Raw genomic sequence first — 18,599 nt, 5'->3', positions numbered from 1 at the left:
CGGGCAGCCCCTCTCCCGCGCTCCGGGGCCGCGGCGCCCGGCCGCCCCAGCCAGGCTTCCGCGCTGCGCCCAGGGCGCTGAGACCCGGGCCGGTGGCCAATGCAGAGAGGCGCCGCTAGTTATCGGTGACGTGTCCAGTATCGCCCGCGTGCTTTGAGAACTCAGCACCCGCGGCTCATGCTGTTGAGTGAATAATTCGTATTCCAGATGTTGGAGCACGTATATAGACCAGCGGCTCTCAGACGTCGTGGTCGTAGCACGCATTTAAAAAACAACAGGACTTTCTGCTTGTGATGGTTATGCCTGTAGATATTTACTGGACTGGAAGTCAAATCTGAGGCATTTAAAAATATGTAATTCATTAGAGAAACAATAAATACATATGTTAACAGACATAACACGTATTTATGAAAATATTATTTTCATAAACAGAAATATCAGTGCAGCGAGTGGTGTTCTTTTGCATTTTGCAAATCGCTTAAATGTCTGCCATAGACATATAAACTCTAGTTGTTTCCTAAATGCATTGCATTCAGTCTATTGCAATGTGTTTTGGTTGAACTGTGTGAAGAAAATCTGGTCTTACACAAATATGTAGTTGGAAAAGGGAGGAGTGTTTTAATACCTTTTTCAGATAATTGTGGATATTTTTTGCTACTACCCCCAAACTAGATAAATGGCAGTTTCTTAAAGATTGGGTTGGAAGTGGAATCTGAAGCTTTACCACCTGGAGTTAGGCAGGTCTTCCAAACGCGGACACATCTCATTATACTCTGCTACTAGGTAATAGTTGTTAACGTTACCACTGACTTAATTAGAAACCTCCTTAAGTATAAGAACCTGTCAGACTCGAGGTGGTGGGAACACACTTCCCACAATTCCAAATTTCAGTTTGATTTTTATTATTGGCAGGAAACTGTCAATTATGTTCCTCAAAGTGAGAAGCTCACTTTTTTGAGTTTCAAGAAATGTCTGCCAAGTACAAGTCTCAAAAGCATAGTTTATCACTTATTATTTCCAGTAAAAATGGTGAATCCTGCAGAAAGCATCTCTTCCCCTCCCACTCGCAGTGACACAAGTACTTTCCTGGAGAAAAGCGCCTTACTGTGGTTTGCGGCAGAACTACTGTATGCACACCTCCCTTTCCATCTCCAGTAACAAGAAGGTCAAGATTTAATAACATTAATAATTTGTACCACTTCCTCAAGGACATTTGTTCATTTTTGAAGAAATTACTGACTATTAAGTCGATACAAAATTTAAAATATATATGACAGAAAGAGGGGCGCCTGGGTGGCTCAGTCGGTTAAGCCTCCGGCTTTGGCTCAGGTCAGATCTCACGTTCGTGGGTTCGAGCCCCGCGTCAGGCTCTGTGCTGACCGCTAGCTCAGAGCCTGGAGCCTGCTTCTGGTTCTCTGTCTCCCTCTCTCTGCCCCTCCCCCTCTCATGCTCTGTCTCTCTCTCTATCAAAAATAAATAAAACATAAAAAATATATATATATGACAGAAAGGATCATAATCCAGTGGATATACAGTAGAAAGAATATAAACTGTTTCTTTTTAGAACCCTTGAACAGCTCCCTGATGTAGCATCCTTCCTCAATCCACCCCCTTCCCATCTCCAATCTGTGGTTAGTAATCTTTTACCTTTTTTTTTTTTTTGGTATGCAGTACATGCATGTTGTCGGAGGACCGTCACCACCACCCATGCATCTTCAGAATTCTTTTCACCTTACAGGGCTGAAACTCTGTACCCATTGAACACAACTTTCTCTTCTTCCCTCCCTCCCAACTCCTGGTAACGCCTATTCTGTTGTTTGTCTCTGATTTTGATGATTCCAGGTACCTCATATAAGTGGAATCAATTATACAGTATTTGTATTTCAGTGATTGGCTTATTTTATTCACTTAGCATAATATGCTCAAGGTTCATCCATTTTGTAGCATGTCAGACTTTCCTTACTTTTTAGAGCTGAGTAATATTCCATTGTTTGTAAGTACTATTCGTTTGTTTTGTTTATCTCTTCATCCTTTGATGGTTACTTGGGTTGTTTCTGTGTTTTACCTATTGTGAATAATGATGTTATGAACATAGGTATGCATTCTTTAATTGAAAAATTTTTAAGTTTATTTATTTATTTTGAGAGAGAGTGTGTGTATGTATGTGTGCAAGGTGGGTAGCAGCAGAGAGAGACAGAGAGAGAGAATCCCAAGCAGGCTCCACGCTGTCAACGCAGAGCTCCATGTGGGGCTCAGTCTCACTGACTGAGAGATCAGAACCTGAGCCAAAAATCAAGAGTCAGATGCTTAACCCACAGAGCCACCCAGGTGCTCCTCTTTAATTGAAGTGTTTATAGATTCACATACAGTCATAAGAAATAAGTCAGAGAGATCCAGTGTTTCCTTTACCCAGTTTCCCCCAATGATAATACTTTGCAAAATTGTTGATGGTAATACAATCCATCAGTCTTATTCAGATTTCTCAGTTTTACTTGTAGTTATCTGTGTGTGTGTGGTTTAGTTCTGTGTAATTTTATCACAGTTGTTGGTGCATGTGAGTGTCACCACACTGGCTATAGAACAGTGAGTTCCAGTACCACAAGGATCCCGCATGCTGCCATGCCACACCCACCTCCATGTTTTCTTCCTTTCTTAAAGCCTGGAAACCACTAATCTGTTTAGCAATTCTAAAATTGTGTCATTTCAAAATTTTATAGAAGCAAAATCAGGCATATATAACCTTTTGGGATTGCCTTTTTTAAAATCCAGCTTAAATTCCCTGGACATGCCTCTAAGCTGTTGTGCATATCCTAGTTCTTCGTTGTGGCTGACTGGTACTCCATGGTATGGGTATGGGACAGTCTGTTGGCCAGTTGAAGGACATTTGGGTCATTTCTGGGTATGGACTGGAAATAATAAAGATACCATGAACAGTTGTAAACAGGTCATTATATAGATACAAGTTTTCCTTTCTCTGGGATGAATGTCCAAGAGTGTAATTGCTGGGTTGTATCATAATTTCAGTTTTCAAAGTGACTGGATCATTTTCATCAAGAATAGTTACAAGAGAAGTTGGCATTCTTTTCCTGCAAGTCCACAGTGGTGAGGAATTCAGTTGTACCCACCTTTGCTTTTGCGTTGTCAGTGAAAGTGTCAGTATAGTGCAAAAGTCTACAGCAACTTTTTTTAGAACTTTTTGGCACCACTCTAAAAAGGGTTTTGATCTCCCAGACCTCTTGTATTGGAGTCCTCCCCCTCCACCCGACCTCCTCTAGGGTTTTAAGATTACATTTTGAGAACCACTGGTAATGACATAATCCTAAATGATGACGGAAGTGCAGATATTTGGTATATTTTTAAAAGAATATATGGAAAGATTTCTCTTAAAATATGTATTAAAGGCTTGTTGTAGTGTGTGCGTTTTAGTTTTGGAAGTTTTTAGTGGGACTTACTAGCTAAGACTTGAAGAATCACTATGGAAAAAGCAGTTTTCTGGCCTTACGGATTTTCAGGACAGGATGACTAGTGTTGTCATGAAAAGGGAAAATGTCGTGGCAGTGAGTGTCTTCCTGAAACTTCAGTGCTGTATGCCCGTTTGTATAGGTGAGAAAGTTAGGCTCTGAATTTTTAAGAAAACTAACAAAAATTAGGTGGTGGGAAGAAACCTTCAATTCTGGTTGTTCTGTGCTGTACAAGATTAGAGAAAACAATCCATCAGGACTGCTGTCTTGAGTTTTTTAAAGTTTTATCATTGATGTTATGTTAGTCTCAGGTGTACGTCATAGTTACTGGACAATCCCATACATCACGGAATGTGCACCATGACGAGTGCAGTCATCATGAACACCATACAGTGTTGTCACAGTTTTATTCTATGGTCCCTCTGTTGTGCTTTTTATCACCTTGACTTAAATTATTCCAGAACTGGAAAGTTGTACCTCACCGTCACCCTTCACCTGTTTCGTCCTTGTCCCGCGTCCCTTACTGCACCACTGCGCCCCTCCCCTGCCGTGAACTCCAGCTGGTTCTCAGTTTTTATGAGTCTGTTTCTGTTTTGTTTTATTTGTTCATTTCTGTTTTTTAGATTCCACGTTATCATTCCCATCCCTTTCCTTTTGGTAGCCTCTTGAACCATCTGCTGGAAAGCTCTTTCTCTTTGCCAGATGTGGATATAGCCCTTGAGTTTTCCTGTCTTCCTAGAGAGGGCCTTTCTGCCCCTCTCCTGGGCCAGAGAAACTTCAACAGCTATAGCAGATCTATAATGGAGAGCAGAGCTTTGCTCTGGGAGTCTCTGTTTTTAATAGTGTTGTGTTTGTTCGTCAAATAACCATTTAAATAAGTCCCAGTGTAGGTCATGTTCTTAGTTAAGGTTGCACTTAAATAGAAGGCAAACATCTCGGGTCATTTCTTGATTTTACATTTCTTGTAATTACGCTTTAAGCTGTGGTTTCCCACCCACAGGAATATTATCTGCATTATATGCTGGACTGTTGCCATCTTGTCTTCCAAAAACTTCAATTTTAAGATACTTGAGAAGCAAAGGCTGCTCTACCTGCTGCCACACACTGTGCATCCTGCCCCACAGTGGTTTCATCTGCCCTCATACTGGTATCATCTCATCTCTTTTATTTGATCTCATCAGACATTTCTTCACTGGAGTTCACAGGGGGAGAGGAGGAATCATTTTCCTGCATATTTCTCTTTTTTTTTCCCTTCATGTTGGAGCATGTTTTGGAATTTGATGAATCCACAAGGACATTTAACTTAGGGGTTGGGAAGCTTACAGATAAGTCAGGCTGTGAATAGTGTGTTCTGTGTAGGAAAAAGGGTGCTTGCTAGCAGTTGAGTTCAAATGCTGACAGATATGTTGGGGGTGGGAGACACCTGAAGTCTGGGGTCTTGTCAGGATGTCTGATGACAGGTATGATAAAGTGAGACAGCAGATAAAAACTGTTTATAAAAAATGTTTATGTACGCACACATTCTCTGTGTACAAAAATACAGTCATGTTGTACTGTTATGAAATTTCTTTTTTTAAGATTTAAAAACATTTTAGTAAAATATACATAACAAACTGTGCAATCTTAATCATTTTTCAGTGTACATTCAGTGGCATTAAGTACCTTTACGTTGGAGTACAACCATAACCACTGTCCATCTCCAGAACTTTCTCATTATCCCAAACTGAAACTCTAGGCCCATTTAAACAGTATTTCCCCATTCCTGGCAATTGTGTTTTTTTCTAATTTAATAAGCTGTGTGGCATATCTAGATCTACTGTAAGTTTTTAACTTTAGATTTAGTGGCTGTGAATAGTAGTTGAAAGTATTCATGTGATGTGACTTATATAACCAGTGCTTGATAGACATTTCAGTTCCAGATTTGTGTTCTTATGAGCCCTTTGGACATGTGTGCCATGCTTCTGTTGGAGATCACTGACAGTAGAGTGGGATCCCAGTTCTGTCCTTTCGTGGCTCAGTGGCCTTACCCATGACTCTGGTCAAGCTCTTTAAGGCTTATTTCATTAATTTATAAAGTAATATCTATTTCAGAGAGTCATTGTAAGAATTAAACATGATGGCAAATATACAAATTTCAGAAAGATACAAATGCAGTTGTTAGTAATTGTAGTCTATGAATCTAAGGAGTTTAGGAATCTAGAGTGAGAGGGAAATCTTTTTACTATGTGCCTTTTTGTACAGTTTTGATTTTTCTTAAAATCTTTTTTAATATTTATTTTTTAATTTTTTGATAGCACAAGCAGGAGAGAGTCAGAGAGGGAGACAGAGGATATGAAGTTCAATGTGGGGCTTGAACTCACAAACCACGGAATCATGTCCTGAGCCAAAGTCAGATGTTCAACCAACTGAGCCAGCCATGCACCCCTGTTATTGATTTTTTTTTAACCTTGTGCATGTAAAATTTTTTAATAAATCTAACTTCATGCCACGAACATAGTAGGTGCTCAGTTAATGGTAACTGTAGTTGTTGATATTGATTTTTTTCCTATCGTCCTGGTTTTTTTCCAAGCTTACAGCTTGTGACTTCACTGTCTATTAATGGCATTGATATAGTCCCTTATGATTTCTTCCTTTCCTTTACTTCCTGTACCCACATTCTTGCTGAGTTCCTACCTTAGAATTTTTTTTTCTACTCCATACTGCTCCTTTCTTACTGACTTCTTTTTCACCCTCATCCTGATTACCTTTCAAGTGAGTGTAAGAAAACAATGTTAAGGCTGGGAAAGACTTTAGAGAATGCAAAATAAAATACGTATGCATATTAAACATTTGAGGTGGAACACATAAATTTACATGTTCCTGTTGGTCATTTAAATGTTAATAAAGTACAGATTCTTTTCTTTTTTTTTTGTTTTGTTTTGTTTTCTTTTTTAAATTTAATTTAATTTAATTTTTTTTACTTTATAAAGTTTCATATTTTTTTTAACATATGCAATTATTTTCCATCATTTACAACACAGTAGTTACAATGACACTCCAAACAGAAAAGCAAAGTAAAAAATCAAAACACCAACTTCTGTTTCATGTAATTAGACTTATACAGAAATTAGAGGGTTAAGTAACAACTAGTTAATCACCTAATGTCACAGCTATCTGAAGTGGGAATCGTTATATAGCAGCTTATCTATGATACATTCAAGATAAATGATACAAGTTTTTACTTGTTCATAAGCTACAACACAACCTGCTTAATACCTTCCCTTAAATTCCACCTCTGTACTATAATATGTTTGAGGTCCATGCAAAAAAGTACCTACCTTTTATGTAGGAAATGGATGATTAAGTCTTGGGTGTTGTAAAAGCAACTTCATTTATTTATTTATTTTTTTAATTTTTTTTAATGTTTTATTTATTTTTGATACAGAGAGAGACAGAGCATGAGAGGGGGAGGGGCAGAGAGAGGGAGACAGAGAACCAGAAGCAGGCTCCAGGCTCTGAGCTAGCGGTCAGCACAGAGCCTGACGCGGGGCTCGAACCCACGAACATGAGATCTGACCTGAGCCGAAGTCGGAGGCTTAACCGACTGAGCCACCCAGGCGCCCCAAAGCAACTTTATTTAAACATAACCACCCCCACCACCAAAAAAAAAAGAGGGGGGAAAAAAAGTAAAGAAAATAATAAGGGAAAAACCCAAGACACACTTCCTATGGGAAGAAAAAAAACAGCATGTAATTTCTGTCCTTGATGGAATGTATTAAATAAGCAAACACCCCAACAAGGAAAACAAGTACTACAATGTAAAAATATTAAAAAAAGAAAACCCTCTCACATGCATAAATGAAAGATTGCACACAAAGAACTCACATCTTTTCAAGCTTCAATAGTAAATATTCTGCTACTATGTATTAAATACTGCATGGTTTGCCCAAGCTAAGATGAAACCACATCATGAATCAATTAGCATTTTGCGTTTTCTTTCATTAAGTACAGATTCTTTTCAAGGTGTTAAGAGATTTGTGGTAGCGTTTTTGTGGTATATCCTCTCTTTTAGCATATGCTGAAAAGACAGGTACAATAACATGAAGATCTAAGAAATTTGCCTAGCATTTAAAAAATGTTTTCATATGAGAAAAATAATTTATTAAACTGTTGTACTCAATGTTTTTGCGGGCCTACGAGAGTGGTCTTCACTGAACTGTTCCTTCATTTTATAGATGAGGAGTTGGATGGAGAGGTAATTTTATTTACTTCTATTCAGGGCCACAAAGGGAGTTCATAGTAGACTTAAGACTAAAGGCGAAACCTTGAAGGTAATGTGGAGTCCTGTCTGCTGTGCTATGCTATTCGTTTGTTACTTCATTCAAACTGCACTATTCATACTTTATTACATTTATATTTTATCTTCCCGTCTATGTTGTAAATGCCTTGAGGATGAGGCTTTTATATATCTGAACCCCATTAACATAGTGGTTCTGGAAATGTCCAAAGGAATTATTAAGTGTTGCCTTAGAATTGTTCTGTCACAGGTCCTGGATGTCATTACTCTCTTTCAGGTGGATTCCTTTTGTGAAATGCATTCTTCGGGCCATGGGATTCATAGGCACACATGATGGTGATTGTATTTCCTCATTTCCAGAGCCTTAGGTCTTTTTGCCCACTCATGTCCACTGCCCTCACATAGCACAGTCTGAGAGATTCCTTCCTATTGACAGGCTTCTTTACTGATGTATCAGTTAAGTGACAAATACACCAGCTGCTTAAACAGATTGCAAATTATTTCTCAGTGGTAAATGTTGTAGTTGTTTGTTTTGTTTTTGTTTTTTTATGTTAAAGCTGGGTGCCTTGCTGTCCCACATGGCATCTGCCTTACTAATATAGCATGGAGGGGATACAGAGGCCATAGCTGGTTGTTCCTTCTTCTCAATTCAATACATTTCAGATTGTTTAATCTACAGGGTACAGTATAAGTACAGCTGTAGGGTATTTTCCAGTTTGACTACTCTATCATTCATGTTGGCTCCAGATTTTCTTGAAGCACCACTTTGGTCATATTACTCCACTTTTCAGGATATTAAGAAGACTTTTTATTGCCTGTCACAAAGTCCAAACTCTTGAGCCTGAAGTTTAAGGCTCTTTGTGGTCTGGCTTCAGCTTGTCTTTTATAGCCTTGTCACACACAGTTCCCTTAGTCTGTGTTTTCACTAAACTCTCACCTACTTGGCATTTTTTGAAAACATCTAGTGTTTCCCGTCCCTGCGTCTTTGCTCATGCTATTCTTTTGGGCCAGAAAACCATATTCTCCTGTCTCTTCTTGGCAGTTGGGACAGAATTGCCATTTCTCTCGTGAATTAATGAATTTCTGAAACTTTATTGAGCCCTTGTTGTGTGCTTAGGGAATTAGGGATCCAGAGCTTGTGACTGTTCCCTGAAAGCATTTAGACCTTTTTTGGTAGTTATCAGCTTCTGTTTTGTGTTATACTTGTTTGTGTATATGTCTAATATTTTCTGTCAAATTGTAATCTCTGAATGTAAAGGAATGTCTTAATAAAAATTTGTTAAATGTCAAAAGAAAAATAAACTAAATTTAAATGAATTTTATTTCTTCTTTTATTTCTTCTTTTGTTAGTGAATAGAAAAGTTCAGAGCTGGTTCTGCTTAGTGCCTGTGACACCATTGATTAAACTCATCAAACATTCAATAAAACAGGATAGCTTTCACTTTGGGGTTAACTTAATTGTACAGTGTACTGTATACTAACAGTGGAGACCAAGGACCCATGGAACATTGGGAAGAAATTCAAAGGATGTTTAGTCATCCATGTTTAGATAATTTTGTTTCACTGTCAGGCCACAGACAAAGCATTTGAAAGCTTTCTTAGTGATAACCACCTTTTATTAATTACCTACTTTGACAAAAAGTACTTTAAAGATGTTGAACATTTATGTAACTAACAAGTCTTACTTTCACAGCTACATCATAGGTAGACTTTTCTGTGCCCACTTTTACAGATGAGTGAACTAAACTCAAGAGGTGAAGAACATTGGTGACAGCTGGGTTTCACACTGAAATGCCTCACAGAGGTCTGTGTCTCCTCCACTCACTTCACTATTCAATAGATCAGAACTCTGTACTTCTCTGCCTACAGTTCAAGTCTTTCTCTTACCTTAGCATGCCAGCCAGCCTATCCAGTTTTATTCCCCACTACTCCTTCTTTACATCGTCTTATTGCCAGATGTACCACAGTCCTTCTTTCTGAACTTGGTTTTTCCTTTTTTGTGAGGCAGAGGGTTCCAAATCTTGTGCTCAAGGCCCAGCTTAAACTTGAAGATGGTGTCCCTGACTGCTTCAACCTCTTGTTAGTCTTTTCTTTCTTGGCCTCCTAGAGAACATACTGGATTAGATTAAATTAATTATTTAAATTTAGTGTGTAGATACTTGTGTGCACACAAATGTCTCCTATGTTAAGTTTGAACTCTTGGCCATTTATGCTTGTATATACTAAAGTAGTACTTATAAATTTGGGGAGATAATTCCAGTTCAGTGTGCATTCATTTGTGTATACTGTGCTGTGGAGCATATTATAATGTAGCAAGGGGTTACATTTATCTATCTTGTATTGTATCTTATATGTGCATACAAGTATCAGAAGTTTTAAAAAGTCTTTTAGAAATTTAAAGGAGGAAAGTGATCATTTGTCTCCTGTTATTATAAACCTATTTTATTTATTTGAGATGTGAGGATCAGTCAGATGTTTACTGAGATCTCATAGGAGATAGAGACAGTGTCATGGCAGTGTTCAACCAGGGGCTGCTTTATTTGGAACATTGTAGGGGAGATTCATGAATCAAGTACAGCAGTCTCAAAACATGGGCCACAGACTAACAGCATGGAGATCATACTAACTGGAGATTGTGCTCACCCTCCTCCCATACTTCTTAGGGGAAAACATCATGAAATCTGTACTTTAAAATTTTTTATTATGTAGAATTTCAGACATATATGAAACTGGAGGGATTAATGTATTCCCATGTGCTACCTACCACTCAGCATCACTAATTATTGACTGATGATGGTAAATCTTTGACTGAAAGCCAGTCTTTTTTCCATTCCTCTTTCCTATGTCATACTGTAAGGATTTTAATATGTATCCTTAAAGGATAAGGACTCTTGGGGTGACTGGGTAGCTCAGTTGGTTAAGTGTCTCTGACTTCGGTTCAGGTCATGATCTCATGGTTTGTGGGTTTGAGCCCCACATCGGGCTTTGTGCTGACAACTCAGAGCCTGGAGCCTGTCTTCAGATTCTGTGTCTCCCTCTCTCTCTGCGCCTCCCCTACTCATGCTCTGTTTCTCTTTGTCTCAATAATAAATAAACATAAAAAATTTTTGAACTACTTATAAAAAAGAAGAGAAGGATTCTTCTAGGAAAACTTTTAAAATGTCACTACAACATCATTATCATACCTGAAAAATATTACTTACAATCCCTTGGTATAATCAACTACTCCTTTAAACTTTGCACTTATTTCAAACACCCATTTTATTTTACAGTTATTCTGAATTGGCATCTAAGTAAAGTTTAAGTGTTTTGATAGCTTGTTAAATCTGTTCATCGGATCCCAGCAGCATACTAAGTTCTCTGGGTTTTAGCATATATTCCAGTGTTGGAGCTGAAGAATCTGGCAGTCTAGAATGCCAGAAGGTCAGATCAAAAAGCCACAACAAAGGGCTGCTCTCTCTTGCCAAAGGACCAGCAGAGAGAGAGTCTAACACAATATAAAACATCTAGACAGCATATGCTGTACTCCAGCCAGACATCCAGAAAAAACTGTGGTCACACCAATTTTCATGCCAGCAGAGTCCAAGGGGGAGCCTAGATTTGCATCCTCACTAGGCTGGAACCAGGCACTCCAACACCTCTGTCATGGTGGGGTCAGCGAATGTCAAGTAAGGAATCAAGACTTTCATACTTACCAGCTGGTGATTACTGCCCTCCTCCCCTAAGTATCACAGTGTTAGAGGAGACTGTATGGGGAACCAGAACTCTAATCAGAAAGGAAAGTATAAAAGAATGAACCGTGGAACATTAAGAGAAGAAAAGAACATGGTGAGCATGAATGTGAGTAATACAATAGACTTTCTTTCTGCTTTTGAATTTTCAAAGTTATGTTTGATGAATGAAGCAAAATTATAACAGTGATGTGATTTTAAATTAATGTAGAGAAAAATTTTAAACAGGGATGGTGAAGAGTTATAGGAGGAGGTAAATTTTGTATACTTCATTCAAACTGGACTATGAGTTACATATATATGTTACACTTAGAGCAACCACCAAGATATCAAAGAGATATACCCTTAAACCTAGGCAAAACAAAGTGGAATTCTAGGAAGTGTTGAAGTAACCCACAAAAAGGCAGAAAAAGAAAATAGAAGCAAACAGAATGAACAGGAAAAAAACCCAAAAAGACAAGTGGCAGACTTAAGCCCCAATATATCAGTAAATATACAGATTATAAGACAGAATTTGATAGAGTAAACAGTGTGACCCAACTATATCTCATATACAAAAAACTCACTTCAAATATAATATAATGATACAGGCAGATTGGAAGGAAAAGGTTGGGAAAAGATAAAACATGTAAGCATCAATCAAAGGAAATCAGGGGTGTCTGTGTTACTATGTCAGATGTTAATTTAGGTATCAGAGAAAGTAGACTTCAGGGCAGAGTAATGTGCCAGACCCAGAGGGGTTATATAAAGGGTCAGTCTGCCAAGAAGATGTGGCAATCTCAAACGTGTCTGCACCAAACAACAGAGCTGTAAAACATGGGAAACAAAAACCGATAGAACTAAAAGGAGAAATAGACAAAGTAGAGACTTCAATACCCAGCAGCAGAAAATTAGTAAGAACCTAGTTGAACTATGTTCAACACCATCATTAATTAAGTGGAAATTGACATCTGTAGACTACTTTATCCAGCAGTAGCATAATACACATTCTTATCAAGCTCATACAGAATAGTCAACAAGATAGATCTCATTCTGGGCCATAAAATACACCTTACCTAATTTGAAAGAATAGCAACCAGACAATTCTGCTGTCAGACCCCAACATAATTAAACTAAAAGTTAACAACAGAAAAAATACTGGAGAACCACAAAATATTTGATTAAAACACACTTCTGAATAATACATGAGTCAAAGAAGAAATCTCAAAGAGAAATATAAGAGTATTTTCAACTAGTGAAAATGAGCACGCAAGTTATCAAAGTTTGTGGGCTGCAGTGGAAACTGTGTTGGAGGGAAATTTATACCATTAAATGCAAAACAAAAAATAAAAGAACTAAAACCAGTAATTAAGTTTTCACCTTAGGAAACTAGAAAAGATAGAGCAAATTAACTCCCAAGTAAGCAGAAGAAAAAAAAAATAAGAAAGCAGAAATCAGTGAAATTGAAAACAGGAAATGAATAGAGAAAATCGGTGAAACCAAAAAGCTGGTGCTTGAAGAAGTTCAACAAAAGTAATAAGGCTACATCCAGGCTAAGAAAAAAAGAGGACACAAATTACTAATATCAGAAATGAAGGAGGAGATATCATTACAGATACCATGGAAATTAAAAGGGTAAGAAAGGAATACCATGAACAACTCTGTGCCTGGCGATGATTTATGTGAAATGGACCAATTCCCTGAAAGACACAGTTTGCCAAAGCTCAGAGAAGAAGAAATAGGTGATCTAAATAGGCCTATATCTATGAAAGAAATTGAATAAATAAATAAATAAATAAATAAATAAAATGAATAAATATCTATGAAAGAAATTGAATAAATAAATAAATGAGTGAATAAATAAATAATCTTCCAAAACAACTCAGGCCCATATGGGTTCACTGGCGAGTTCTACCAAATATATTAAGACTTATACCATTTCTCTACAGTCCTTCAGTGGATAAAATTAGAAAGAATACCTTTCAGTGCTGTCTGTGAGGCCAGCACTATCCTAACACCAAAGTCAGACAAAGATGTTACAAGAAAAAAATAACTGCAAACTGATACCTCTTGTGAACATTGATGCAAAAATTGTCAACAAAATATTAGCAAATTGAATCTTAAAAAAGCATAAGAAGGGGCACCTGGGTGGCTCAGTCGGCTAAGCCTCCGACTTCGGCTCAGGTCAGATCTCATGGTTGTGGGTTCGAGCCCCACGTCAGGCTCTGTGCTGACAGCTAGCTCAGAGCCTGGAGCCTGCTTCTGATTTTGTGTCTCCTTCTCTGCCCCTCCCCCTCTCATGCTCTGTCTCTCTCTGTATCAAAAACAAATAAAACATTAAAAAAATAAAAAAAAAATAAAAAAAAGCATAAGAAGAATTATACATCTTGACCAAAGTATTGCAGCTAAGCAAGATTGACAACATCCAGGAAGCAACTTTATTCTTTCTTTTTTAAGTTTATTTATTTATTTTTGAGTGAGAGAGCGAGAGTGAGCAAGCATGAGCAGGGGAAGGGCAGAGAGAGAGGGAGAGGGGGAGGGGGAGGGGGAGGGAGAGGGAGAGGGAGAGGGAGAGGGAGAGGGGGAGGGAGAGAATCCCAGGCAGGCTCCATGTTGTCATTGCAGAGCCTGATGCAGGGGTCAAACCCGTGAGTGGTGAAATCATGACCAAGCTGAAATCAGGAGTCAGATGCTTAACCAACTCAGCCACCCAGGTGCCCTGCAACTTTATTCTTAATACCCACATACTAGAAACAGCTCAGATGTCCTTTAGCAGGTAAATGCTTAAACAAAGTGTTATTCTTCTCTATCATGGTATACTATTCAGCAATAAAAAAGAAGAAGCTATTGATTTTTGTGACAATTTGGGTGGTTTTCAAGGGCATTATACATGTGTCAAAAGGTCACATGCTATGTTGTTTGATTTATATATTTTCTAAGTGATAGAAGATAGAGATGGAAAACATCTCTGGTTGCCAGAGGTTAAGAGGAGATGGGGATAGGGGTTGAGGTTAGGGGATCCTTGTGGTGATAGAATGTTCTGTATCTTCACTGTTCTTGATCTTAGTGTGCTACATTTCTGTAAGATGTTACCATTTGAAGAAACTGGGGAAAGTGTACGTAAGATATCTGTTATTTCTTAGAATTGCATGTGAATCCACAATGATCTTAAAACATTTAATTTTTAAAAATGCATGCTTACCTAAAAGGGCAACATGTATCATGTTTATAGACTTATATTGATATATTTTTCCCAGACAATGCCTACTCCTAATTTTTTACTGACATTCTCTAAGAGTAAAATGGAGAGTCAGTTAGAGTTGGAAAAATAAGTGTGTTTTTAAGAAACCTGAATTAAATTATTGTCTTGCAATCCCAGACTTTAGCCTCTACTACAAAGCTGTAATCATCAAGACAGTATGGTATTGGTACAAAAACAGACACATCGATCAATGGAATAGAATAGAGAACCCAGAATTGGACCCACAAATGTATGGCTAATTAATCTTTGACAAAACAGGAAAGAGTATCCAAAGGAAAAAAGGACGGTCTCTCTAGCAAGTGGTGTTGGGAGAACTGGACAGCAACATGCAGAAGATTGAAACAGGATCACTTTCTTACACCATACACAAAAATAAATTCAAAATGGGTGCAAGGCCTAAATGTGAAACAGGAAACTGTCAAACCCGAGAGAAGAAAACAGGCCACAACCTCTTTGACCTCAGCCACAGAAATTTCTTATTTGACATATCTCCAAAGGCAAGGGAAATAAAAGCAAAAGTGAATTATTGGGACCTCACCAAGAAAAAACCTTTTGCACTGCAAAGGAAACAAAACTGAAATGCAACCAAAGAAGTGGTAAGAGATATTTGCAAATGACATCGGATAAAGTGTTAGTATCCAAAGTCTATAAAGAACTTGCCAAACTCAACACCCAAAAAACAAATAATTCAGTGAAGAAATAGGCAGAAGACATGAATAGACACTTTTCCAAAGAAGACATCCAGATGGGCAATAGATACATGAAAAGATGCTAAATGTCACTCATCATCAGGGAAATACAAATCAAAGCCACGCTGAGATACCACCTCACACCAGTCAGAGTGGCTAACATTAACAACTCAGTCAACAACAGATGCTGGCGAGGATGTGGAGAAACGGGAACTCTCTTGCACTGTTGGTGGGAATGCAAACTGGCACAGCTACTCTGGAAAACAGTGTGGAGGTTCCTCAAGAAATTAAAAATAGAACTACCCCACTACCCAGCAATTGCACTACTAGGTATTTATCCAAAGGATATAGAAGTGCTGATTCAAAGGGGCACATGTACCCCAATGTTTATAGCAGCACTTTGAACAATAGCCAAATTATGGAAAGAGCCCAAATGTCCCTCAACTGATGAATGGATCAAGAAGATGTGGTTTATATATACAGTGGAATACTTCTTGGCAATTAGAAAGAATGAAATCCTGCCATTTGTAGCAACATAGATGGAACTGGAGGGTATTATGCTAAGTGAATGAAATAAGACAGAGAAAGACAGATATCCTATGTTTTCACTCATATGTGGAACTTGAGAAACTTAACAGAAGGAAGGGAAGGGGAAAAATAGTTATAAACAGAGAGGGAGGGAGGCAAACTATAAGAGACTCTTGAGGGGCACCTAGGTGGCTCAGTCGGTTAAGCCTCCGACTTCGGCTCAGGTCAGATCTCACATTTGTGGGTTCGAGCCCCGCGTCAGGCTCTGTGCTGACAGCTAGCTCAGAGCCTGGAGCCTGCTTCTGGTTCTCTGTCTCCCTCTCTCTGCTCCTCCCCCTCTCATGCTCTGTCTCTCTCTGTATCAAAAATAAATAAAACATTAAAAAAAATTAAAAAAAAAGGAGACTTGAATACAGAGAACAAACTGAGGGTTGATGGGGGAACAGAGGGGAGGGGAAAATGGGTGATGGCTTTGAGGAGGGCACTTATTGGGATGAGCACTAGGTGTTGTATATAAGCAATGAATCATGGGAATCTACCCCCAAAACCAAGAGTACACTGTATACACTGTATATTAGCCAACTTGACAATAAATTATATTTTAAAAAATCATCGTGTTCATCTCTTGCCTCATTTACCAAAAGCAAAGGGACACAAAGAAAATTGGAGCAGTTGTGTGGGTAATCCAGGCTCTCTGTGTTGAACCCTCTCATCTCTAAAAGGGAATGGCTAAAAATTCTTTTTTAAAGGACCCTTTAGGTGTACCTGGGAGGCTCAGTCAGTTAAGCGTCTGATTTCGGCTCAGGTCATGGTCTCACGGTTCATGAGTTCAGGCCCCACATCAGGTTCTGTGCTGACAGCTCAGAACCTGCTTGGGATTCTCTGTCTCCCTCCTTCTCTGCCCTTTCCCCTGCTTCTCAAAAATAAATAGGTACATAGACTTTTTTTTTCTTAAAGAACCCCTTAGATCCCAGATTTCTCTTAAGCAGCTGTCAGAAACAGAGGCTGGCTTCTCCAAAGGCAGAGCATCTAATTGAGAACTAGAATATTTAAAAGTTGCCATTTTACATGGAAAGTTCTAATTCCATCTCATATCTTTCTGTAGGAGAGCTCAGGAGTAATCTTTCCAGAGTCTGGTTTGCGTGAAAGGCTCCCACGTTGTAAGATTGTCCAGAGTGTACATTGCTGGTGCTGTATCAACTGAGGAGACATCCGCCTGTCAGTAATGATTTGGGTCTTTATAGTAAGAACCATTGTCTATTTTGGTAGTGCTTTGGAAATGATGAAATATTTAGTCTTCTTCCCCAGTCCTTACCTTTCCAGCCCCATTAAGATTTATACACCCCTACCCTCAGCTGCCCAGGAGGTGTGTGTTCTACACCTTCAGAGCTGTTTGAAATTAGAACTTTTTCTTTGTTTCTTCATGTCTTTACATACCCTGTTTCCCCAACATTTTATGTCCTGTGAGGCATTCCTAATCTTGATTTCAGAAATCATCTTTCCCATGATATTTTCCCTGATGGCACATTGCCCTTTTCCTTACCCAGAGAAATGTTATGTATTTCTCTCTCTCTCCACTGTGCATGTTATTCTTAACACACTGTGGCTCCTATGGTGTGAAACTTGCCACATAGCATGTAAGGGGTTCTTTTCCCTTATCTCCACGTTAGACTCTGATTTCATCCAGGGAAATGATTTTTCTCCACTCATACTTTGAGTGAGTCAAAGTAAATATGAACATTCTTATTTTCACACTAAGAATTGGAGGTTTAGAAATTTAAAAGAGGTGCTCTGGGTGCAAAGCTGACATGAAAGGAACTGGAGCTTGGATCCAGTTACTGACTTCAAGGATAATGGTTTCTCCCCCTGGGGTACCTGGCACCTTTTTCAGTTCCACCTTACTGAAATGAAAAGAGCCATATGTTTCACTGGTCTGTGCCAATTAGACATTACAAATGGGAAATGGCGCACATGGAGAGTAAGAGCATTGGTTCTGAAGCTAAACTGTTTGTGCTCAAATTCCAGCTTTTTACCTTTTGGTAATTGTCTGACTTCTCTCTGCCTTATGTGTAATAGTACTCATCTCCTGTGATTGTCACAGAGTTAAATAAGCTACTATGTGTAAAGCATTTAGAACCATACCTAGCACATTAGGCACTCTACATGTTTATTACTACATGTGTTTGTTGTTGATAAAAATGGAGAAATGAAGAATTCCTTAATAATAAAAATATGAGAACTCTTTCAGCTCATAGCTTATACAAAAATAGGCAACGGGCCATATTTTGCAGACTTTCAATCTAGATCATTAATTAAGGGGTTGCAAAGTGATTATTATTTGAGACATTTCATGTCCTATCTGCAATGCTTCTAAAAAGAGAAGCTTCCTCCCTGTTGACTAATTTGGTAACCCACTGATACAACTTGATATATTACAAATGTTATTATATAGAGAGTCCATTCCCCTATAGGAAGTCCAGTGCTGTCTTACCATATATCACTTTTGTACTGACTATAATGAGCATGAAATCTGTGCTCAGAAAAGTACATTGTTCATGGTACCTACATAATACTTTCATTTTGCAAGCACTTCAGTTAGAGTTGAGATCTTGCATTCTTTGACTTGGATCCATGTTTTTTTTTTACCTCACTCTGAGGCTGCCTCTCAACTCT

The 18,599-nt window shown here is 38.4% G+C and overlaps 1 protein-coding gene across 1 annotated transcript in view; it reads left to right on the top strand.

The window, feature by feature from the left end:
- The window catches only part of LIMS1 (LIM zinc finger domain containing 1), a 148,100-nt gene that overhangs the window by 550 nt on the left and 128,951 nt on the right, over window positions 1-18,599 (top strand). The window lies entirely within an intron of this gene.

This window comes from Suricata suricatta, chromosome 4 (assembly GCF_006229205.1).
Source record: "Suricata suricatta isolate VVHF042 chromosome 4, meerkat_22Aug2017_6uvM2_HiC, whole genome shotgun sequence".
NCBI lineage: Eukaryota > Metazoa > Chordata > Mammalia > Carnivora > Herpestidae > Suricata > Suricata suricatta.
Note: the sequence above shows the minus strand (reverse complement) of the source record. Positions and strands in the feature narration are given on the sequence as shown.